The sequence below is a fragment of the Ammospiza caudacuta genome, chromosome 1 (genome assembly GCF_027887145.1).
Source record: "Ammospiza caudacuta isolate bAmmCau1 chromosome 1, bAmmCau1.pri, whole genome shotgun sequence".
Taxonomy (NCBI): domain Eukaryota; kingdom Metazoa; phylum Chordata; class Aves; order Passeriformes; family Passerellidae; genus Ammospiza; species Ammospiza caudacuta.
This window is the reverse complement of record NC_080593.1, coordinates 16,283,036-16,307,942: the sequence shown is the minus strand read 5'-3', so window position 1 is coordinate 16,307,942 and position 24,907 is coordinate 16,283,036.

Here is a 24,907-nt window from a genome sequence, read left to right as displayed (position 1 = left end):
AGTGTCCAGGGCTGCTGGGTCCCTGATGGCAGTCCTGTTCCACAGCTGCTGCAGCAGCACCACTCTGTGTGCATGGAGAAATCATAAAACCTGTGACTCCACTATGGAGGTTTTATGTAACAGCCTACAACTGTTTTAAAGTCCACTACAGCTCCTGTCACACAGATCCAGCATTCTGGCTCCCTCCTCCAGGCTTGTAGTAGGCATCCATTTTATCCCCAGTGATTTGTGAGCCCATGCAAGCACCCATGACACACAGCAGAGCCCTCAGAGTGAAAAAGCTTTTTGTTTTCTTCTCCTCATCTTCACTGAGCATCTGTTTGGCTGCTGCTTGATAAGATGAAATTAAATTAATGAAATTTAATGCCTTGGATGCAGGAACAAAATACACAATTGTGAAGCCACTGATAAAAATTACATAATGTTATATGCAATCCTGGTTTAATACATGTGAAATTATTTCTGCAAGAGTCAAATGGTGTCATTAAAGATTATGTTTTAATGCAATACAAGGTCTTTGTCCTGAGAATGTCCAACTGGTAAAATCCGAGATGGGCTCCACTCTGTCTGTTGCTTATTCTCACAAGACTATCATGAGGGCCATTCAGAGAGATGTCTCTTCTCTTTCAGGCTAATGCATCATGAATAAGCAGTGGAATCTTACTATCACATCCCTGAAATCCAGCCAGTATCATCTTTCTGTTTCCTTTTCATCAGTAATCTAATTGACAAGGTACCAGTTTTAAAAGAAGACCTATGGAGGAAACAGATACACTGATTTTGCATTCTGCTGCTGGTTTATCCTGTGTGTAAAGAGAGTCTGCATTTTTGTTTGGTGGTTTTGGTGTTTTTTTTAATACCTTGTCAAATCTGCCTGCATGGTTTTATTGGACAATTTGCTGCTATGACAGAGGAGAAGCTTTTACTGGCACCCTTCTGACATTCCTTTTCAGGCCATTAGATATCATCTGCAGTGGGATTAGGCTGTGCTTGAGGGCCTGGAAGAGCTAAGGTTCTTTTGGGGAACTTGAATTTGAAAACAAAAATATCACGAAGGCGAAAGCATTAATTCCATTTCCCTTTTACATGAACACCTGGAGTGGTGAATATAAAACCCTAAGTCCCCAGTAGCATAAAACCTCCTGAAATAACAGGTGGACAACAAACAGATATCTCATGGTGTTTGAGCATGGCCTCCCCAGCCCACAGAGAGGAGGAGGGATGAGTAGAAGGGCAGGGCACAGCCTGCAGTGCTTGTGGAACTCATGCTGCAGTTACACACATGATTTCTCTGTGGTTAAAGCTGTTTAATTGCTGCTCTGAGCTGCCTCCCTTCCTGCGTACACTGCTTTCTCCACTGTGCCATTCCTCTGCTTGCAGTGCTTTTTCATTTCAACCAGACATGGAAACCATGCATTAGAGGCAAAAGTAACCTCCACGAGCCCACAAGTTTTTCTTGAAAAGTTTCTTAAACTTGCATTATGGCATGGTTTAACAAACAGTTGCACTGGTGTAAGTAAAAAGATGCTGAAATATAGCCCATGGACAGAAATAACAGTCTGGGGGCAAGAGCTCCTTAACCTTAACAAAAACAAGTTTGCTTTTAGGGAGAATGCTCTCCTAACTGCAGCCTGGGGCTGTGCTCTGACAACAAACTGTGGGAAATGCTTTTGCAACTAATGCCTCCTTTATTCTTTAAAATGTTGCTGTTCCCAGATCCTTCTGTACTAAAAACAAAAAATGAAGTGTGGATGTGGTTTGTAAAACCCGTGCAAACCGTGGTTCAAAAAGTTCTGGAAAACAATTATTTTCACCAGTCTCCTAAGCAGCTTCTTTGCTTCCGGAGCTTGGTAGGAGAGCTCCAAAATGGAGAAAGGACCTGCAGTGGAACTACACCACTTTACCCTGAAATGTTTTCAATATCTATGGTAGCTTAAAGTGATCTCAGAGGTGTGAGATTCTCTTCCCATTCAGCATGATGCAATTCACAGGTTAAGTGAGAGCCCTTGCCATGGTGCGACCAGACCAGGGTCTTGGTGAGGCTTCCCAGAGCTCTGCTGCAGCCCTGTGCTGGCTCCTCCTCCCACTGGGAATGTGGCCAGTGGCAGAGCCCCTGCTGTGCTCACCTTGCCTTACATCTATGGCACAGGAGGAAGAGAAGCAGGGAACAAGGTCAGTCAGGCAAATATCCCTGCTGGCATCCCTGTTCTTTGGCTAGGGGATGCTTGGTCAGACAATTCAGTGTCTGCACATCTTCACTGAAAGGGACCCATTTCAGGGCTCCTATTTCAGTCTGGCTTTTGCTGACTCTAGGATATGACAAAGAAGTCCCCATAACACTGGTGAATCCAACAAGCTGCAAGAGTCTTTGCATTTGAGATAATGCTTTGCTGACTAGGTTCAAAAATCTGCTTTGCTAAACTAATCTTTCATCAAGCCTACAAGAACTTGAGCACATGGACCTTGTCTGCTTTTGCATTTGCAAATTTCTTAATATATAAAACATTTCTTAATATCTATTTCTTATATATGCTCTGCCACAAACACAATGGATGCAGTAGTGAAAAAGAAACCCCAGGGCTTGTCATCCTGATATGAATAAATTGCAGCTCTGGGCACTGCCTCAGTACAGGCTGCAAAATGTTATTCAGCCACTTGAGTATGAAGTACCTCCCCTACCAGCCATTAATATCTCTCAGCAGCTTCCTGAGAATAAGATTATAAACTGAATATATGGAGCAATCCTGTGTGTGCTGCTCCAGGATAACCCTAATCCTTCCTGAACAACTTGGAGTATTTTTCCTCCTCATTTCTCTCCTTTTGTGTGCCCATCCTGACAAGCTTGCAGCAATTCTTGTGTGACATGATTTAAAAAAATCAGATGTCTCAAAAGTATAGAGACTGCAAACAAAAAGCTAATCAGAGCTGTTCAGTCCTCATGTAGTATTGCTCTATAAAGGGTTTTTTAGGTGCCGTATTGTGCTTTTGCATTTTTTTCTAATTTTAGTCTATTTGATAATGCTTAGTACCAGGTTTCTAGATTTGAATTGCCTGTCTGGGACTAACATAGTATTTCTGTAGCATTTTACCCTTAAGCTGTGATACAATCTCAGAACTAAGACCAGGTCAATACAGCTTGAAGAGTGGAGTGCCTTTCAGACTGTCCACATTGGGTGTAGGAGGGCTCCAAACTGTGATATTCCATTGTTCCAATGGAAGTCACTGGTGGGAAAGCCCACACAGTAAGTGCTGGGCAGTTTGAACAACTATTCTGCCATAGCCTATAGAGTTGATCACAAATATATTATAGCACATAATTTAAAATAATGCAGTAGAGAGAACACTGGTAGCTGTGATTCAGCTTTAATCTTACTGCTGACAGAGAAATTGGATTGTGATTCTGGCTGTTTGGGATGGTGAAAGCAGTCTAAGAAGATAAATCAAAGACAATTTGAGGGATTGTGAGCACAATGGATCAAAACAAAGCAATTCTCTTCTTTCCCCATCTCCCTCTCTGCCCTCTTTGAGCCTGCTGTAAGCTGCCCCTAGCAATTATTTTGTAAAAAGGATAGTCATGCTTAGTAGGATGGTCTTCTTCTAAACTAATGCCAGTGCATTGGTAATAGCAGCAAGGAAACAGACCAAACACTAAAAAATCTGTTCTTTATTTTCTGCAGGAAGAAATGAAGATCTGATGGTAGGGACTCTTCTGAAGCAGCAGCAAGTAAATTGTTTCAAAGCCATGTATATTCCAGCTCTGTGTATAGTTATATTCTGTGACAGACTAAATCATCTGCATTGGAAGCAATGGGAATTGGATTATAGCCTTCAAGGATTTCGGTGGTGTATGGCTTGAAACAGATGAGTAAGAGCCACTAATAAATTGTAATAAAGGGACTGAATGTGTAACTGTGTCCCCCAGAGGTGTGGGATGATGACTGGAGGTGACTCAGGACTCCCAGTCTTTGGAGTTCTGGAAGGCACTAAATTCCTGCTGAACACACAGTGAGGCCTGCCCTTCAGGCCAAGCCCTGCAGGCCTTGGTCACCTACAGCCTCTGATGTGAGGAGCTGTGGTTACCCAGAAGGAGAGGAGCTCTGCCTGGCTGGCAGGGAGATGGACGAGCTCAGGGTCGGTGCCTGATGGGGCTCCCAGCACAGGGGCCTCAATGGGCCCTCAAGCTGCTGCTGCTTCCCCAGCAGGACAGACTGCTCCTGCTTTCAAGAGTTTAGAGCAGGTTTTTATAGGAATATGAGCTTTACCTTTTTCCTCCAGAGGAATTAAGCTCTTTTAGCATTCTCTGAGAAAAAAGAGGGAATAAACACAATTATTTGAGAAATCAGATTTCTGTGATTTCCCTGCAGCTCCTGTCTGCTAAAGTGATATGGGAGGGAAGGGCTCTCACAGCCAGTTCCTGGTGCTCAGCTGTTGTGATACACTCTGTAGAGTTCATTGCTTAACAAGATATCTTGTAGTAAATGTATTACGTACCTGCTCTGACATGTTCCTGCAGAAAATATTCTAGTCACCAGCAACTGACCCCATGTGAATTAAAAGGCTTATTTATTAGGAAATCAGATGAAAGGTAGCTTTATGCAAGCCAGCTAGAGTTGTGAAAGGAAGCAACATTCTAGATGAAAGGGAACACTTAGTCCAAAGTAAAATATGTACTGTGTTTGGTCACATCCCTGGCATGACAGAGGATGGCTTTCTACCCACAAACGATGATGTTGTCTTCAGATAATTGCTCCCTTATCAGATAAATCACTGAATTTCTTATTAAAAAATGAGTATAGTCTTCTTGAGGGTTGCTGTGGTGTCAGTCCATGATGTCTGGGTGGAGACAGAGCCGTGCCACAACGCCAATGATCCCAGCCAGCTCTGCTGGGATACTGGGCTTAGTGCTTCCCAACAGTTTCCTTTTGTTTGCTTTCACAGCCATTTCAGGCTGCCCTGGAAAAGCCCACTAACCCCAGTGTCTCTTGATGTTCCTGTTGTGATGCTGGGAGCTACATGTCCAGTGCTCCCCCTGCATCAGGTCAGGAGAAATCTCATGGCCTCGTTGGAAACTGCTCAAGTTTGTTTGCATAAACATTTGCCTCTCTGTGTCACACATTTGTATGGGTGCACAAGTCAGAAATGGGGGCTCTGAAGCTCTTAGAGAATCCAGCAGCCATGTCTGAAAAGTACAAGTGCACACTTCTGGGTATTTGGGAAAGCTTTGCTGTTGAACCTCATAGATGTGCACATATAACACTCTGTGGTCCATGTGGTGTCACTCAGTCTGCAACATCACAACTTCAGGAAGTGCCCCACAAGGATGAGAAGTGGGAGCTCAGGGTCATTTCTACTATCTGCCAGCAAACAAAACTTTTCTACATGCAGAGGCAAGGCTGCAAGTGTATTTCTGCTGTGTATGGCTCATTTACAAAGCAAAATCAAAGATCAGATGAGAACTCTGTACTTTGAAGCTTCCCCTGAAGTGGACACTGGCATGGGTGACACTGAGTGGTGAGGAGGCGGCCTGGAAGGGAGGGTGTGCTGAGCACAGCCAGGTGCTCCAGAATAAGGCTTCACCCATGTGCCCAAGGCATGGCTTCCATGAAAAAGGGCTGATCCTTACATACATAAAATTTCCCAGCACTTGATGGGAAAGTGATTTTATAAAGACCTGGTTGGCCAGGCTAGTGCTGCATTTGTGTCTCTAACATGCCCTCATTCAGATGTCTCAATGGCTTTTATCACTTTAAGCAGAGTAATTCTTCCACAAAAGAACATTTTTGCAAGCAGCAGTGTGTAGTATCAATGAATTAGCAACTTTCTGAACTTTGCTTTGGTTTTAGATAATTAGCAAGCACACAGGCAAAATGATTCCACTCTCTGACTAATAGTCAATTCCCCCAGTTGCAGGATGTATGAGCAGTAATTTTATTTTAAAATAAATAACATAATAAATGTAGATTTATGAGTTTTATTTTGTCAATTTTCCTCAAGAAAGAGTCAGTAAACTACTGCTGATGGTTGGTTGTTTCCCCAGAGAGATTTCAGCGCATCTTGTGTCCTCTTTTTCATGCCAAGTGCCAAGTGTACAAACATCTTATCAGATTAATTCTGGTGTGAGGCTTTACAATTATTGTTATGATCATTTACTCTAAGCACTGATGGGGAATTTAGAAAAAATATTATGTGATGAAACTCACATGCAAGAATTGAGACAGAGAAAATATAATGATGAACTTATTCATATTATACCAATGTCACTTAATTAAAATTGAATCAGTCCTCATTTACACCAGCCTGAACTAAGTTAATAATGCTCATCTCCATTCAAGGAAATACTCTGGTAACATGCTTAATCAGTACAACTAATGGAGAGAAGGTAATTTCTCTCTCATTGGTTCCAACTTTGTCTATCATGAATGGTATGGTAATTCCTCTTTGTACTGCAAATGAGCTGTCAGCTTTTCTGGCCTTTGCAGTAACTTTCAACACTGATTATACTTGAGATCAGCTGCTCATTTTGACTTTTAACACTTAGCCTTTGTATGAGAGCTGCCATAAACTATTGGGATCTAATGCCCTTAATGATCATAAAGGAACTAGTAATTCAAGTCTTGTTTTTTAAATAAAATGTTTATCCTACTAGTCGTTTTCAGGAATGACTGTAGCTGGAGCACATTATCTCATTTTGAATTTCTCATTTAAACAACAAAAGAAGTTTTTTCATTGACAAATATTGTAAATCTTTGGACATATCTGCTTTGTGCCCTTAATAAGGGATGGTTTCCTTCAGTTGTCCAAATCTGTGGGTAGAGGACAGGATGTTGTCCACATAAATTAAAAAAACCCCAGCTTTGCAACCCTTAAATAAAAAGAAGTCTCCATACTTTTTTGGAGCAGCAGCTAAAACATCTTCAGGCATAATTTATGCTGTTGACAGCCATTGCATATATAACACCAGGAAGTCTGGTTTTAATTCTTGTAATATTCCTGGGGAGGTGGGTGGCTTAGTTAATAAACTTGATCTTTCACCTTCGGAATCAGATCGAGCTCCCTTGTTGCAACATGCCTGTCTTTAATTTGGATGCTCGTTTACTCACAGGGGTTACCTGCTGACCTGCAAGAATCAGAGATTGATGTCCAACACACATCAGCAGGCCCACAGGCAGATGTGCAGTGAAAGGAGCACAGCAGTGGTCATCTGCCCTGGGCATGATGCCAGAGGGGCATCCTCTGGTGGCCAGGAGGGCTGTGGGCATGGGTAGAGAGAAGGAAAGCATGGCTTCTCCAGGTTACTGTGACAAGGAGACATTCCCGAGGTGCTTAGGCTGGAGGTACATATCCTGTCCCGTGCTGCTGTGGTTGGTCTGCTCAGGGTGCTGCCAGCACCCACCTGGCCCAGGGGGAGCAGTCAGGCTGGGATGTCAGCAAGGTGGCTGCTCCTCCAAAGGTTGTCAGGGCCACCAGGGACACCACTGAAGGCACTTCCAGACAAAACAATTCAGCATTTACTGAGCATGACCCTTGCAAGACAGAGGCCATCAAAAGCAGGTGTATTTTAAAGTGACTGAATCCCATGTGCTAGCTCAAGCCCCAGCCTCAGCACTACTATACACAGGAAACAAAGCTCTTCAGTGACAGAGAATATTCTACCTTGGTGTCCACACACACATGGTCATTTCCCAGCTCTCATGTCCCTGAGGCATTCGGGTTCCTTCATGTCTTAGATTCCTTGGCTGTTGCTTGGATATCCATCATGAAACACCCATAAAATGGTCCCTAAAATAAAGGACAGCATCAGATTTTGACTGCTATTAACTCAAGACACTTCAGTGCCTGTAACATTGTTGGTTTGTGTATATGAAAAGAGGCTCCCAGAGGAGAGGCACTAAGGTGATCACCGGGCTGGACCTCTCTGATGAAGACAGGCTGTGAAAGGTGAGGCTGTGAAAGGTGAGGCTGTTCAGCCTGGAGAAGAGAAGGCTCTGGGGAGATGTTACAGCAGCCTTCCTGTGCATTTAGGGTGGCCTATAAAAAGCTGGAGAGGGACATAACACAAGGGCAGGACAAGGGGGAATGGCCTTAAGCTGAAGGAAGATAGGTTTAGACCAGCTATTGCAAAGAAACTCCTTACTGTGAAGGTGGTGAAGCCCTGGAACAGGTGCCCAGAGAGGTTGTGAGTTCCCCATTCCCAGAGTAGTTCAAGACCAGGCTGGAAGGCACTGTGAGTAACCTGGGCAAGTGGAAAGTTCCCTGGCCTTGGCAAAGAATTTGAAGATAGGTGATCTTTAATGTCACTTCCAACCCAAACCATTCACTTTGTCACGGAGTGAAAAAGACATAGAACTCCCCAAGCAGCAGAATTATTTTAATTTATAGGCTCTGGGAAGTATTACAATAATTATGACTTGAAATGCAGTGTTTTCTGGATTATTAGGCTAATATCTGAGAGTGCTAGACAGACACCTAGCCTACCAACAAGTGTCTGCTTACTGAACTTTCTGTGCTCTGCCTGATGCAGCAAGAAAAGCCTGTCTGTCTGCTTTATATTTTGAAACCCTAGACCTAAGCTTAACTTCAACCTGAAATGTACCTGGGTAGCAGTTCAAACAGGAAGAGATCCTCTGCTCAATGGGCTATATTCCTCTTAATTCCCATCTCCCTGGCTGGCCACTGCTGGATGATGCAGTAATGATGTCCTAAAATTCCTTCAGCTCTGGACTCCTAAACAGCTTCAACGTCAAATGTGCTCAGGGAACCAACCACTTCTGCAAACTGTGCAAGTGCCCCACTAAAAGCAGCTCTCTGCCTGCCTTTCTGGGCTCTGCAGGTTGGGACAAGAATAACCAGTCTGGCTGCTTTTGCTTCTCTGACTTAACTGATTTCAGGACTGGGATGGCCCCATGGGCTACAGATCACTTCAGGGGTAAATTTCTCATGACAGACATTTATGCACATAATGACATTTTTACTGAGACATGCTGTAAAGCCTGGGCAATAAACCATGGGGGCTGAAGACTCTGTGTCCTGCTGCATAATTGCATTTCACAACACATTTCAGGTTAGAGGTAGAGAAAAAGAAGCAGCCAAACAAGTTATGCTACATATATCCTGCACAGACCAGAAAGAGAGGGGGAGGATTCATACTAAAGGGAATTGGGTTTTCTAATGCAGTTTATGGTCCCCTGGGAAGTTATGATGTTAGGGATTAGATTACAATTAGGGATGTGGAGATTTAAAGCATCTAGACAGTGTTTTTACAGAGGGCACAGAGAATAGGAGGCATCTGTTTATGGGCTTATGGCTGGAGCTATCTTGGAGTATAATTACTAATGTCAGGGTGATGAGACAGCAGCTAGAGGGCCTCTCCTTGCTGCATCCTGCAGCTCCTAAAAAGACAGGAAAGAACAGAAGTTAGAGATACTCAGGGAAGGCAGGTCCTGTCTACATAACTGCCTTGAATGCTGGGTGCAGATCCCAATGCACTTAGAGATATTTTTCTGAAGTTGCTTTGCAGCAACAAGATTTTGGGAAAGGAGAGCTCTGCTTTGGAGAGTTGAGGTTGTTCCTTTGTGCACAACTCAGTGTCATATTCCAAGAAAAGGTTTCCTCAGGACTAAGTGGACAGGCTAAGTTAATGCCAGGATTTGAGTTGGACAAGTGAAAGAATCTGCTCTTGATGCTTTTTGCAGAGCTAGGAGGGTTTTATGGAGAGGAGTTATATTTGATGGTCAAGATTCTTTTATCATGACTTCAGGTAGGAAAGGCCTTTTGGAAATTTTTGAGCTTATGCAGGGGATTGGTTGTAAGACCCAAACACCTTCCCTGTGGGATGGTGTAGCGGGCAGGCAGAGGTTGCAAAGCTGGTGGTGAACTGAAGGCAGTCTGTCCCTCATGTCTCTGTATATGGAGATTCCATGTACATCCATTTGGGATTTGTGGTTGGGAGTAGAGATGAAGAGCTGGAAACAGCCAAACACAATTTTCTTGCTGTGCAAGAGCACAGAAGGATGAGGTGAGAAGAATTTGGCAGCCCTGAGGCCTTCTGTGATGATTTCAGGGAAGGTGCTGCTCCCCACCTACCTGCTTTTGCGGTCCAGGTCTTGATGGGCTGTCTTGCATGCTCCAGGCAGTAAGGGTGGAAGCAGCTGATAGAATGGTTGAGAAGCTTAGTTTTAGTCTGAAATAGCTCCTGCTAAAATGAATTTCATGCTTGCTTTGGGCGGGGATTTGGGGTAAAGCTGGAAGGAGCAGAGTAGTTTCACAGAACCAGATGCAGCCAGAAAGTTCATTATTCTTCAGAACTACACAACACAGAAAATTTTGATCAGAATAAGAGCTCTTGTCCTCATTTACTGTATGGGATATACAGCTTTTAGTTATCTAGATCCTCTCCCCATCTTTCTAGAATGAATGAACAAGGCGTAGCAAGACCAGACATTCTTCCTGCTGCAGTTTTTTAAAATGCAACCCTGACAGACACACATCCCATCCCCACTCCCCACCTTGGTTTAAGGCCTTCACCTTGTGGTTTTGCAGTATTGTAGGCCTTGGAGGGGAACACAGAGTCTCCAAGTACACTATGCTGCAGCAGCAGGAACGCACAACATGATTTGCAGCCAGATCATTACTTCCTCTAACTCATGAGACAAACCCTGGAAACCCCCCTTACACCAGTCCTCTCCCTAATTTTTCAATCTTTTCATGATGCTGCAAAAATAAACTGTTTGTGGTAGGTTTTCTAATCATAACCCAGCCCTCACTGCCCCTAGAGCTGCAGTAAAACTGCACTAACACCAGTCCTGTTCTGTTGCTGAGCCCCACAGGGTGCAGCCAGACTAACCTGGCAGCACAGAAAACTCTCTCACATCAATCTTTGTCATTCTGGGCAGGTGTGATACTGTTAGAGCAGCATGTGTAGATCCCCTGGCTTTACAAATGCTAAAACTGAGTTTATCATCAAGCTATTTGACAAGGCTCCTGGGTCAGAAACCCCACGTTATACAGAAGTGGGTAGCACTCCTCTTCTCTGCAATTATCAGGGCTCTGAAAGATGCAGCAAATGTGGCTTGTCCAGGTGTGTTTTCTGCTAGAATGAAACCTGATCCTATCTCTAAGTCATAAAGAAAGGAAACAGCTCATGCAACAAAATGCAATATATGAGCCCTACAAACCCTGTGCTTCAGTTTTTCTCCCAGCCTTTCCACCTTCCTCAAAGCTTAACAAATATAGATTTTTCTTCAAGATGCTTTTTGTTATTCATCCCTAATGCAAACGTGTAGGGTTTCCAAGGACTTGCTGTTACAGAAAAATGAAACAAGGCTGAAGAGTAGTTATAGTGATTAGTATATAAGTTGCTTTCTAGACTCTGCAGGTTGCAGCAATAATTAATGTATAGAGTTTTACATTCCTAAACACTGATCCTAATTGTAACTTAAAAATTTTCCAAATGCTGATCTTTATTGTCAAAGGTGTTGCAGTATCTGCATAGTATCTTCAGCACCACCAGTAGTGGGTCTTGACCTGTATTTAATTGGTTCAGTACTCTCAGTTTAAATATCTGGAAGCATCCAGATGCTCTCTCACACCTTCTAATCTCATGTCTCAGTCCTAATCTCAAGCACTGGGTGTACTTATGGGGCCAGACTTTAAATCTCATATAAGGACTTGCAACATTGAGGTGAGTCTTCTGTGCACTTTTCTAGACTCTTCAGGGTGTCATAAGAATGACATCTGTATTTTTAGATTCTAGAAGCCTAATCCATGTTACCATGCTTCCTTAATTCTGGAAAAAAACCCAACACCTGTTTTGACATTTCCCGAATCTCTACGACCTGTCATGGAGCTGTGCCACTTCACACAACCCTGCAGATGTTTTCTGGTATTTCATTCTACTGATGACTCATGCCAGACAATGAAGTTGGGGAGTTCTGTTGATCAGAATGTATTTGGGAGCAAAACTCAGAGAGAAGAGTTGTAGGGGCTGAATGTGTCCCCTTCTCTGTGTCCTGCAGGTGCCTCTTCCTCTCTAATTCAGCACTGACAAAATGGTAAGGAGAGAGACATCACTGCTCTGGTATTCCTGGTACCCCCAGGAGTCAGACTAACTCTGTTACTTTTTTGATTGCCAGGTCCTCTTATACTGTAGGGGAAATTCTTTGCATCTCTATTGCCATGGATTTCATCACAGTAGGGAAGCAAATGAACCAAGTTCAGTCGAAGGGAATTCCTTATCTCCTGCAGGCTGTCTCTGCTGGGGGGTGCAGCTCTCTGTGGTCTCTACTGTTGCAGGCAGGATTTCTCCTTATTGGTATCATCTGGGTTCAATTAAGTCTACATTCTTTATCTGGAGAATTCAAGTGCAAACGTCCAGCTACTTTTGGCTTGTATTACCATGGACATGGCTGGAGAGGTAATCTATAGACATCTGTGACTGTAATTCCACTGCTGCTGCTGAAGTAGGAATTTTCTAAACTTTATTCAGCATTTAAGGAGATGGGCAGATTGAAATTTAACTGATGTTAGTCATAGGTGCTGTTCAGTGTGGATATTTAGCACACAGTGTCTCTTAAACTGAGACCAGTATTTTGTGACAAAGCCAAACTTTTCAGCACCAGTGACTTAATATGAAACCAAAGTGTAAACCAGCTAAAGAGTGGAAACAGTATGTGAGGATGAAGGTCTACATTACAGGGCACCAACAGCACTCCAGGCCTGGATCCTTGCCCATCTGAAGGCATCCCACATCAACTCCCATATGCCCCACATCCTATCCCATTTGGGATAGGCAGGGATTTAAAAGGATGGCTCCATCTCACTGCCTAGGGGGTGCAATAGGCACCTGATGCTGATGTCCATTACAGAGGAGCATGAGCTGCTGCCTTCACATTTCAAATGTGTGCTCTTGCTTCTAGACTTTAAAACTGGGAACACACTGTCTTTGATTAAATGCATATTAAGAAAATTTGATTACTGTGCTTCAGCTGGAGTAGTCTCTTAGCTCTCAGACATTTGGCTTCAGAAAGTCAAATGACCAAACAGAGGTGCCCAAAAAGCTAGAGAGTGACTTAGCAGTGCCTCAGGAGGATGGAGTCAGGCAGCAAGGCAGATAAAAGACCAAGCATTTCTACAGCTGTGTGTCCTTATGAGCTTTGAAAAAGGTGTCTTCCTTTCCTGTCTCTAAAAATGGTCCCACAAATACTACTCTGACTTAACAAGAAATTCATAACAATCCCTGGATTTTTATAAACCAGCATTTCCCAGCATTTCTTTAGTATTTCCCCTTGTCTCTACCAGTCCAGAGCTTTACTCTGGGGCTTGACATCTTCTGGTTCTTGTCAAATTGAGCCCAAGTATTTTGTGCATAATTCCAATGAAGGAATGGCAGGTACCACTTCTCTGCTGTTTCCTATGAGGAAAGGCTAAGAGAGCTGGTATTGTTCAGATTGGAGAGGAAAAGACTTCAGTGTGATCAAATTATGGCCTTCCAGGACCTAAAGGGAGCCTACAAGGAACATGGAGAGAGACTTTTAAGATGAGTATGTAATGACAGGACAATGGGGAATGGCTTTAATTGAAAGAGAGTAGGTTTAGATTAGATATGAGGAAGAAACCTACTGTGAGGTTGGTGAGACACTGGAACAAGTTGTCCAGGGAAGTTGTGGCTGCCAAATCCCTGAAAGTGTTCAAAGCCACATTGGATGGGGCTCTGAGAAACCTGGTCTAATGGAAGGTTCTCTGCCCATGGCAGGGGGCCTGGAACCAAATGATCTTTAAGGTCTCTTCCAACCTAAACCATTCTTCAATTCTATGATTCTATGATAGATTGTTTCATTGATTTGTATTGTTTCTTCCTTTCACTTATTTTTTTCCAAAGACTGTTGCACCTATAAAAAACTCAATACTTTCATTTTGAACTAGTCTAGTAGAAATGCATTAAGCAGTGCATGATGAATACAAAAGGCAATTCACAGCAAAACTTTCCATAACATCCAGTAGTTATTGGTACCATGAAGTAAAAAGTGTTGTCTTTTGCAAAGTAACAGTTCAAGTGCATGCTGTAGGCTGGTAAAAAAATGTGTGGTGTATTGAGTTAATTTTGCCAGCACTAAAAAACAAGAGTTGCACTTGTCTATGGAAAAACTGCTGGAAACTAAATCGAGGAGTGAGATGGACCTTTGGGTGGAAATTTCTCTCCTTTAAGAATCAGTGCTCCAAAGGCCTGTGCTCAAGACTAACTGAGCCAAGTCCAAAAGGGCTACAGAGGTCAGGTCTCTGATACATGAATTGAGATCTCTGGGGGCTGCAGGCTTGTCTAGACCCTGGGAAGGCTTGGTGTGCAATATACACAACCTCCTGGCAATGGGGACTGTCAGGTCATGTCCCTTAGTTTTCTGAGGTGTCTTGTCCATTGAGGCATTAAAAGCAGCTGCTTAAGGATTTCAAGCACTTATCAGACAGAAATATAATTTGATCCAAAGTTCAGCTAAGTCTGCATAAATCCTTAATTTGGCATAAATCCTTAATTTGTCCAGCTGAGTATGAGGTCAGTGTGATCTATGAAATCACATCTAAGGTGGGACTACACCCATGACTGGTGCTGATGCTCTGCTTGTCTCCATCTGCTGTTCCTCTTCCCATCACCTGCTCCCAGCTGGGTCTGGGGATGTGCCTGGGAGTATTGGTGCTATAGCTTAAATGCAAGTCTGTGTGCAAGCAGCAATCTGAATCGCACCTTGATTTTTTGAACCCAAGTTCATGTTCATTTTGGAGCCTTTAGAGGAGACCAGAGTGTGAGCTGGGCAGTGAAGTTGAACAGCTTGATTGATTTTTCCTGTTAGCCTGTGGCAAAGAAAAGCCCTCTTTCAGTGCAGACAGGACAGATCCGCCATGGATCTGCTGTGTAGATCTGCAGTTATGGCAGATCTGCTAGAGGTGAAGAAAATGTTTGTCCATGGCTGTAGGTCTGGTGAATGCAGTGCAGTGTCTTGGGATGACTGCTAAAGTTTCTTGCCAGCCTTCAAAAACGGAGTGAGGCCATTTCCATTCCTAATTAGCTCTATAGAAATTGAATTAGCCTGAGTTTCTGTGGAGGGCAGAGCCGGCTCTGGCAGCGATTCTGCTTCTGGCCCAGATGCTAACCAACATCTGTCTGTCTGGGTCTTGCCTGGGCTGAAGCCAGATACCATGTCAGTAAATATACATTTATTGCTTTACACACATATCTTTGCACAGAGCACATATGTACACATATTTATATTTGTACTTTACACATGTGAATTTCTTATTTTCCAAGGAGGACATCTTAACTGGAAATAATGTCTGGAAGCACATGGGCTGAGAAGCCTTTGATGACCAAATGGTTATTGTGAGTTTCAGCAACAAGAGCAGTCATCAGTTAGGGAGAGTGCCACTACAATTGAATAATGATGGGTTTTAGTATTTCTTTGCATAGAAAAAGGCTGGGTTGAATGAGCTTTAAAAAACAGTATTCTGCAAATGTTTTATCTACATTGTCAAATTCCTTTTCTTGGTCTAGCTTGGAAAAAGGTCAGATGCATGCAAGATTTCAAGTGTCTCCGAAGCATTTGTTAGGGCTTAATTTGATTACAGACTTAACAGAAGTTTCTAGAGCCAGTTTTGTTTCTTTAGTAGTCTTTTAGTTTATTCTCTTCAGATTTAGCGATTAACATTGCATTCTGAATGGAACACAGTCTTGTAACAGGTGGAAAACTAATTTTTTTGGGGGGACACAATAGGCAGCACAATTCAATTTGGTATATGAGCATTCATGAAGACGAGGAACAAAGTAAAAATGATTGGGTAAATAATTGGGTTTGTGGAAGTGGAATTGCACAGCAGTGGATGAAAAGGCACCAGGACCACTTCATAAGGACCAGCTCTTCAGGGAAAGAGGTACCAAGTGAGCTTTGCATGTTGTGAAGTCCAGATTTTCTTTTCATGAAAACATAATCTTCCTTTTATTTTTTTTTTCTGTAAATCTGACTTCAACATAAGATTTCATTACTGTTTCATTCCCTCAAAGTCCTATTTAGAGAAGTGAGTCCCTAATGTATCATGTTACATTTTCAATACATTTCTAGAGATCTATCTGCAATTATGTGTCCTGTCTCTCCTCTATATTAATCCTAAAAAAAAAAAATAAAAAAAATAGATAATTGGGTTAGTCTAGTGATTTGCTATTTACAAATCCACATGGGCCCACAGCATTTCTGTGGTAAATTACAGCAGGTATCCTCAGAGTATTCCTAAATACAATTTCTAATACATAATTTTAGTCCTACAATAAAAATATCTTTGAAAATAATTTCCTCATTTTCTTTGTTGAGATAGAAAAGAAAACTCATACTTTAGAGATTTTTTTTTAATACTTTACTCCTTTTATAACTGTGAGAAAATAAAAAAAATAGCTGGATGTGACATCAGGTCTTTTTGCTGCCAATATCTTCATAAAAGCAAGTGCATGTTCCTTTTGGTTGTATTAATATTTTGGACACTTGGGTTGCCCAAGTCTATTCATTCTTTGAAGCTGGACTGACATGATGGGAGGTGCTATGGGATTTTATTTCTGATGTGAAACTGTCCAAGAATGAAATGATTTTCCAAGTCCCATGACTATATCTTACCTCTTGCTCACAGTGGTCAGTTCTGTGTCCTTTGGGACTGCAAGGCAAGTGAGGATGAGCCAATGTTCCAGCTTTGTGAGGAATATTTCAGACACAGAACTCTCTAATAATCTTTTTTGTTTGAGAAGTTCATTGAAAGTAGCATCTGCCTTTGGAGTCCCACAGCAGCTGTGCACAGGAGATGGGGACACAAGAGTGGAAGAGAAGGGTGGAAAGGAGTGGAAGAGAAGGGTGTACACACATGGGGCTTGCCTCTGCATACTCACCTACTCTTCAAATTAGACTTTGCTGTCTTTCAGTCCCTATCCATTGGTCCTTGGGGGCTATGGCCACACAGCCCAGGGTGGCTCTCACCATCAGGTCATTCCTTGGGTGGCAGGATGGAGCTGGGTGCTGGATTTTGGTCACTGTCCTTGACATTCTGTCACAAATCCAAGCAGCCAGACACATTCTCAGACTTGATCTCCACAAGTTGTGCTACCTTGGAGGTACAAACCAACTGGAAGTCCTGCAGATTGGACCAGTGGAGATTTTTTTCATGCTGAACAGGGAGCTCCTCCGCAATTCAGCTGAGCTGCAGAGAGCTTTGGCTGCCAGACCTGCCCAGCAGGCTGGACTCTTCTCCATAGTGGGATAATGGCTCCAAAAGGTTTAACCACATTTGTTCCCACTCTCTGGACATATTTTGGCTGTTCCTGGGGATGTAGCTGCCTCAGATAAAAAGATCACAAGCTTGCATTGTTCTTAACTAGCAGCATTTCTCTGTAATTCTCTAATTCAAAGCAGGCTTTGCTCACTTTTGTGTTCTCTGTACAAGCCACGATGATGATAGGATTTCCGAAATCAAAGCTGAGCACTGAACTGAATTAGGAGAGAAAAAGCCACACTGCCTGGTTTGGGAGAGCAGAGAATAATTGTGGAGGATCCTCCCAGCCAGTCTGGCAGTGGTGGTGAGGGAATGGTTTTCTTCTATCAAACTTGTTTTATTTTTATTGCAAAATAAATATTTTCTGGGCATTGCATGGCAATTACTCACTCTGCCCCTCCAGGGATGAGGTTGCACCAACCACACATCACAGAGAAAGGCAAAACTTTCCCATTTAGATTAAAACTTACATCAAACAAAGTGAACATCAATGGAGCTTGGTGTTTGTTCCTCTTAAGACTGGCTCACACTAGTTGTCTAAACACTATGGCTGCATTAACAGATCGAGCTTTAAACTTTGATTTGACAGGTAAATTGCTCTTTAACTTTTTGCCCCAGCATGGCAGAAAGATTTACTCCATATCCCTTTACCTTCTTTTCAGGAAAACTTGTTCACTGGGGCAGGCCAATCCATTCAATAAATTCAGGTAAGGTATTACAAAAGTTAATTAAACAGGATAATAAATTTATTTAAAAATGACTGATTATTACTTAAGGTCATTCACCATGGCAGAACATTACAAAAAGAGTAATTAAATAAGCTATTGGAAAAATCATGTGAAATTGAGCCTAAAGGAAGTTATCTTTCAGACTGATCTAAATTTATACTGCCCAGCCCTGCACACAGACAGAATGATTGTAAAGTCAGAAATATTCTCATCTTCTTAGGGTTATCCATCCAAAATATCTTCAGCTAATACTGAAAATAATCAAGTGATCCCAAAACATTTGGTAAAAAAAATAAGTTTTCCATGAAGTTGCAGCTGCCTGGTTAACAATTGTTTCTTGCTTCACAGGAAGAAAGAAAAGTACTTTAAATGCCACCTCAGGGTGACTGCTTTGCTAATGCTGCTTAAGTAATGGTTACCATTTCACTTTCATTGTGCTATTGTTAATTCAGTCCTACAATTAAACAGAAATTCAGTAAGAGGAAATAGAGTTCTTAAGTTATTAAATGCTATACATCTGTGAAATCTGGCTGAGAAAAAAGGTTTCAATACTTGATTTAGTATTCAATAGCTTTTTATTAAGTTTTAGAAACAAAAAAAAAAAAAAAAAAAAAAAATCTTCTTTGACTTACATAGCCAGGATAAACCTCTACTAAATGTTGTTGAAGATAAATGAAGAAGGAGAAATGTTGTCTGCATGTTCAGCTTAGAAAGACTCTGAGATCAGCTCTGTTGGTCAGAGCATAGTGCCAGTAACACCAAGGTCATGGTTTTGAACGCTGTATGGGCCATTAGCTTAAGAGTCAGACTTGATGATCTTTGTGGGTCCCTTCCAACTCAGAGTATTTTGTGATGTGTGCAAATCTTGGCCCTGGAGCACACCCAGCTCACAGCTGCCCATTGCATTCACCATTTGTGGTGTCCTTGGTCCTGCACAGAGAGCCACTGCTGAGGCTCGGTCACAGATTCATTTCAGGGCTCCTGCTCCACTGCAGGTGTCTGTGAAATCTAAAACAAGAAAGCAGAAATCTATTAAACACTTAAACAGAAAATCATAGAGGAGCTGAACTGTCTAATTAAGCAACAATTTTTCTTTTACTTTGTTGATCAGACAGGTGTGTTGGCCTCTCTGTTATCCAGGCTGCTAAATCTATAGCTCTGCAGATTCCCAGGACTGGGGTGTGACAGCAGTGGGATGTTAGTTGAGTGCATGGCAGTGACACATGAACTCTGGCTGTTTTGTTCTAGCACTGTTTTATTTTATTTTCCCGAAGGTTACATGGTTAAACGTTTTGTCTCAGAAACATTTGAACAGTGGCCCAGTGGAATGGGCCTCTTTTGCCAGTATGAATGAACTATATTAAAAATTGTACTTGGATAGCAGACACTGAAAAGCCATGAAATTATTTTCCAGAAAGTTTTCCCAGCTTTTTCTGTGGCTAAAGGCACCCTTTTACTCCCACATTCTTAAAATTCCAAAATTTACTTCGTTTGTATATTAGTGAACTTTCTAGCAAAAAATGTTTCTGATGTGGACAATAAGAAGTACTAGTTGTATTATCTGGCTATATCTTTTTGACAAAAGCTGAAATCCACATCAGCTTACCTTTCTTGCATTCCACTTTTTTAACTATTAGAGATCACTGACAAATAGAAAAGTAGCAAGCTTATTTTTTATTCTCCTGTGACATATAAAAATGTTCTCTTTGCATTAGAAGTTCAGACTTGATCTGTCCTTGAAGATACTACAGGTTTCTGTAGTAATGGAAAACTAAACTAAGCAGTACCTGGAAACAGGAACTATTTTTATCCCACTGGGTTTGCAAGTGCAAACCTGGTGTGTAGAACAAATGTTCCTTAAAATCCAGAACCATGGAAATTACACCACATATTGCTTTCTGTTTCATGTGTTGTTATTTCATTCAGCTCTGGTCACGTCTTTTTGTTCTAATTTTTTAAGGGTAACAGTAAGTGAACTGTGAAAATGTGTGCATGATGTTTCCATGACTAGTCCAAATTCAACTATAAGGTTTTAGCTCCTATTTTACTGGCATTGTAACTATTTCATCAAAACAGATAGAAACAGATAGAAACAGATGCAAAAATGCAGCATTGAGTGCATCAGGCTAAGCTGTGCTAATAAACAATTAAACATGAAAGTGACAAAGATTTTATTATTCCTGCAGAGGTACAAACATATCTTGTAAAGTTAAGTGTCAACCTATCTTTCTTAGGTCTGTGGTAGTTCACAAGATTAGATTATTACATTCACAGCATTAAAGTAAGTAAAAATGTCAATTAAAAAAATAAGTGATTTTTTAGCCTGTATGTAATACGTATGTTATGTTGACTTGGAGTAACAATTTTCCAGGCTTACATGAAATCACATCTAGTCCCAGCTCCCCTGCCATGGGCAGGGATGATTCCCACTCGACCAGGTTCCTCAAAGCCCCATCTGGCCTGATCCAGCCTGGCCTTTTCCTTATTGGCAGCCACTGCTTTTCAAACAGGGACCAAAGCAGAGAAGTCCTCAGCTTTCCAATGCTGTCTGTGAGCAGCAGGAAATGTTCTCCCCACTGCTAGGTTTCTGTGCCCTGCCAAGCTGCTTCATTCCTCATGTGTCCAGCCGACCCCCTGTGAGTCTCCTTTGTCACTGCCCTGTCACTGTCCTGTCACCGCCTGCGTTGCTTTGGTGTCTGTCCGGCTGCCCACACCATTGCACGGCATTGCACTGCTAAAATTACCGATGCAGATCGAAAGAGAGCCACATTTTTAATCTTGGGAGTGTCCATTTAATTCTGTATAAATATTTGAGTTAAAATTTAGTACCAATCCAAACACTTTGGAGAAATTAAAATAAACTGCATCAGTCAACATGGTTGCCTTTATCAACAAGAAATGTCATCTTCTCCAAAACAGAAATGGTTTGTTTGACAAGATCTGTGCTCCTTGAAACCCTACACGCCTGTGCTGGTTCTGTGTTACTCTCATAATATTTTTTTTTTTTTTTAGAGACAATATGTTCCATTATTTTTCTTGGGTAGAGGAGCAATGTAGCAGTTCCTGGGTAGATCCTCTTCATCTTTTTCAGGCTTGGAAAAATAAGAATGTATCAAAGCCAGGGAAAATGTCAATGTGTTTACTCCTAAAGTATTAATTTCAGCAATTCCCCAGCCTTTAGGACCCTCTAGGGTAAGTTCTTTGGTCCTTTTGATTTAAGAAAATTTAATTTTAGTAGATTCTGGCTTGAATTCTCCTTCATGAAAGCTGATTAGCTTTTCAGTGCATGTATGTACTATGAGTTGATTCAGTTCTCCCACTCTGTTCTGAGGGCAAAAACATCCATTAAATATCCGCAGTCCTTTTGTTTGAGTTCCTTTTCTTCTTAACACATTTATATTCCCCATTATTAATGCCAGTGATGACTGAATTTTCATTAATTTCTTTACCTTTCGTCTGTGTTATCACTTGGCTCCAATTTGCTTTTGTACCTTATGTCTTGCTATTAATTTCCCTTTTATATTCAAATACCATTGTTTCACTTCTGTTGTTCTGGTCAGATCTCCTAACCAGGATGTTTTTGTGGCTAGAATAACTCTTTTTTTCTCCTTTCCTTTCTGGATAGTCAGTCTGGATGCATCCAGTAGTATGTCCTTGAGCAATTTCCAGCTTTTGCTAATATTTCCCACTTCAAATGATGTACATTGCAATGGCAATGAATCAGGAACTGACAGACAGAATTAAAACCAGTGTTCAGGCCTCCTCAAACTTGTAGGAGATGTAATGGAATAAACAATGTCAGAATAATTTAATACTGAGAGAAGTAATTGAATTAAAGCGCTTTTGTGTACATAATGTCAAAATGCATAAAAGAAAGTAAGAAACCCATATGTGGAAAGGAAATACAGATTTTCAACAAAATCAGTTTCAAAACATGAAATTTTCCTACAAAATACCCTGTTTTGTGAATGCAGACAATTACTCACTTTCTTGCATAAGACCCAGCTGACAGCTTGATGCTCACCCTTGGGTTGAGCCAAAACACAATGCTCAGTCTGTATTGCTGCACGTGGGGTTTAGTGCTCAAAAATCTTCAAAGAACCCTCTTTTAGGATGCAATGAGTAACCCCTGGATCTATCTTCCCTTCACTCTATTTTATGTTGTTTCATTCCACTTTCTGTAGCTAGCCCAGCTTAGGTGCCTTCAGTTGGCTGGGAGGATGCCATCTGCAGGGATCGTCACAATGGAAGGTGGCACGGGGCCACCAGGGCTGAGGACTGCCAAGCCACATGGTGCCTGAGTGCTGCAACAAGATCACAGCCAGACTGGGGGGAAAATTGGGTGTAAAGCTCAGGGAACTTGCTCTGCATCCTCCAGATTCTCAAGGAATGTCCCCAAACCTCGAGGTGCTGCGATGCCTTGGGATGCATAAAAGTGAGGCTAAACATGGCAGGAGGCTTTGGCACAGCTGAACTGAGGCTTGGGGATGTCACTGATGCCACTGATGTTGGACCAGGGACCCAGAGGTATGTAGGGTCCATGGTGCTGCCACTTGGGTCCTTGAGGCAGCCTTCTAGCTTTGGGCTGGGTTATGGCTGGTACCATGAAAAACACAGAGAGCTGAGTGGTTTCATGATAATTTGTAATGGCCAGTGCTCTCTTCTCAGAATTCAGGAGACAAATTCTAGCCTGAGAAGGGACCTAAGGGATGCTCTCCAATTCCCCAAGGATGTCCCTCCACACCTCACAACATGTTGGTCACTTATTACAGCGACCTGAGTGGGTCGCTGGAGGTGAGAGAAAGACGGTGAATCTTGTTTCTTGATCAGAAGGCTGGATTTATTGATATATGATATATAATACATGATAACTATACTAAATAGAATAAAGAGAGAAGTTGCAGAGGCTGCTAAAGCTAAGCTAAGAATAGAAAGAAAGAATCTAGAACAAAGTTGTGTCCAGGGACTCTGTCCCCAGCTTGCACTTGTGATTGGCCCTTAATTATAAACATGGGAACATGAGCCAATCAAGGTGCATCCCACTGCATTCCACAGCAGCTGATAACAATTGTTTACATTCTCTTTCTGGGGGCCCTCAGCTTCCCAGAAAATGCAGAAATCTGAAAGAAAGGATTTCTGTGAAAAAATGTCTGTGACAGTCACCTGAGGTGAGTATTACAGCCATGCATGGGAAGATTATCTGGGAATGTCACCTTTTCCTTATGGTCACCCTCAACATAACAAAGGCCTTGTAAGCTGGGGTATGGGAAACTGTCCCAAAAGCACACCCACCACCTCCCCAGCAACTTAGACACTCTTTTTTTTTTAATTTCCTGTGAAAGTCCAGATATTTTTCCTCATCTATGTTCTCTTTGGTTAAAAGTGAGGAAATATCTTCATAAAGGATATTGCTGAAAGGAGAGCAAACAGGAGGCATGGAGATAAGAATGACTGGAAATGAGAGTTTGCCTAGATTGTTAGGGAGCAGGAGCCATCCTTTATTTGAATGCATCTGCATGCTGTGAAGCAGCTTGGGTGGAAGAGCCGCTGCTGAGAGGTAAACCCAGAGCAGAAATTATGGATTAGATATGGCAACACTGTCCTCAAAATGGGACAGAAATATCCCAGGTTTTTGGAAGCAAATCAGAATGTTACCTTTGCAAAACATTTGAAAATGCCAATATTTCTGAGGAGTGCTCTTGGTTAAAATCCTATTAAGAATAAAACACTTTGTTTCTTCTTGAAATTTATAATTTAGGGGAAATCTCAGACTTTTTTCCCTATTGCTGCATTCTATTACTACTACTGAGATTAAACTGACTTCTTTTCTTTTAATAAAGACCTGTGTTAACCTAACCTTTTAACACCAGTTTGTATCTTGTTATGTCAATCTTTCTTTAAATACTTATTGATGTTTGATAGCTTTCTGGAGTAATGCTTTCCTTTCTATAATAATATGCATCTGATGAGGAAAAAAAATTAATTCTTAAAGAAGACCACGTTAATATATCCAATGATTTTATCATTTTTCCTAATTATTCTATTTTTATGGGGAATTGAGCTCCATAATTTAAATATTTTACTGTGCGCAAAAGAAATTCCACAATCATTAGTGTAATGCTCATGATGTAAAATGTGCAAAGAGTGTCACAAAAAAGCTATAACAAAGTGGGTTATTTAATCAATGTACCAAATTATTGGATGGAAAAGGCAAGCACAGGCTTTCAGGACCCTGAGAATTTTCTCTTTATCTTGTGAAGAAGTTCCAGGCAACCCCCTACTCTGTTTTTAGGGAAGTTTTGAGGCATACCAAACCTGAAATGCATACTGTAGATTGTCAAAGGCAGCACCAATTTCACTAATGGCAGATACTTTGCTTTCAGGTTTTCCTAATTCTTTAAGAAGCAGAGACTACATTAAATACTGTGTACAACTTGTGGCTGCAAGCCAAAAGGAAGCCCACATGACATTTAGTGCCCTGTCTGCAAGCTGATAAAAGAGTCTGGATTCTCTAAACTCTTTAAGTGCTCAGTGTCAAGCTGGAATTCAGTAACTGCAGCCCGAACAACTTATGTTATTTAAAAATGCACACTTAGCTCTAAGAGGTTTCCAAGCACTCTAATGCTGGGGTATTTGAACAGAGTAATAGGGTGCTTTTAAAAAAGCTTTTTATTTTGCAACTTTATGTGCTTCATCTTGTTCATATATTGTTTACTTTAGAATTCATCTGATAGACTCAAAATTAAACACACTACTCAATATAATGAGACAGGGCTTTGACAAGCCTCAGGAAACTAAAAATGTTTGAAGTGTTTAGACTTTACTATATCACAAAGTAAATTTTGCAGAGTCTGAGTATGTACTCTGGGATCACATGAAAATGCTGG